We start from the raw sequence: 1,275 nt of genomic DNA, 5'->3' as shown, positions 1-1,275 counted from the left end.
CGCTCAAAGTCCGTCAACTGCACATACGGTTCACGTCCACGCTGTCGCGGCATGCTACCAGTGTTAAAGACTGCGATGGAGCTCCGTATGCCACGGCAAACTGGCTGACACTGACGGCGGCGGTGCACAAATGCTGCGCAGCTAGCGCCATTCGACGGCCAACACCGCGGTTCCTGGTGTGTCCGCTGTGCCGTGCGTGTGATCATTGCTTGTACAGCCCTCTCGCAGTGTCCGGAGCAAGTATGGTGGGTCTGACACACCGGTGTCAATGTGTTCTTTTTTCCATTTCCAGGAGTGTATATTCAAATGTGTGTTAAATCTTATGGGACTTAACTGCTAAGGTCATCAGTCCCTAAGCTCACACACTACGTAACCGAAATTATCCTAAGGACAAACACACATACCCATGCCCGAGGGAGGACTCGAACCTCTTGCCGGGAGCAGCCGCACAGTCTATGACTGCAGCGCCCTAGACCACTCGGCTAATCCCGCGCGGCGACTACGTTGTAGGAGAAGTGAAACAATTCTGCTACATTGGTAGCAAAGTAACACTTAACAGCTTTATCAAATCCTACGGTGAATCACAGCCAAAAGCCCGGAAAGCTGCGCGTATTAGCACTCCGCATCCGGGATTCGGGGAGGCGCACCGGCCATGGATTGAAATTGTTCGGTACACTAACGACGAGGGCTGGCGTGAAGGATACCCTGGATGTATTTTTAGACGATATTCGACGTCTGAATGAGTGAAAACCAGCCTAGCGCATATTCACAGCATCCGTTACAATTTTCACACACTTTCATGTGGTTAAAACTAACCGCAAACAGTTGTCGTATACTAATGACGTCCTAGGGGGCAGAAGGTTAGCGACAAAAATTATATCCGGCGACCCTCTAACACTGAAGATGCCAAATTCGATAGTAACCTCGCCGACCCAGTGTAGATTTGGGATAAAGGCAAAAGAAAAAGAAGATACACCATAACACACCCAAGATATCTTACCTACTTACCACGTTCTTTTATTTTTCTGTTAACGATAATTTTCGTCAGAGTTGGGCGTTTTCTTGTAAAACAGACTGTCTTAAAATATTTTATGAGTCGTCGTTCTATTGGCTGGAACGATACGGCCCTCCTTCAAAACCTTTCTTGCGCCAACTTCTTCATCTCATAGTGGCACATATACTATACGACTTCAATTATTTGTTGGATGTAATTCGATTTCTGTCACATCCTGCAGTTTGTATTGTCTAAAGCTACGTCCGATACATTGGAAGATA

Source organism: Schistocerca cancellata, chromosome 5, assembly GCF_023864275.1.
Source record: "Schistocerca cancellata isolate TAMUIC-IGC-003103 chromosome 5, iqSchCanc2.1, whole genome shotgun sequence".
Classification (NCBI taxonomy): Eukaryota; Metazoa; Arthropoda; class Insecta; order Orthoptera; family Acrididae; genus Schistocerca; species Schistocerca cancellata.
The sequence above is the reverse complement of the archived record's forward strand: the minus strand, read 5'-3'. Positions refer to the sequence as shown.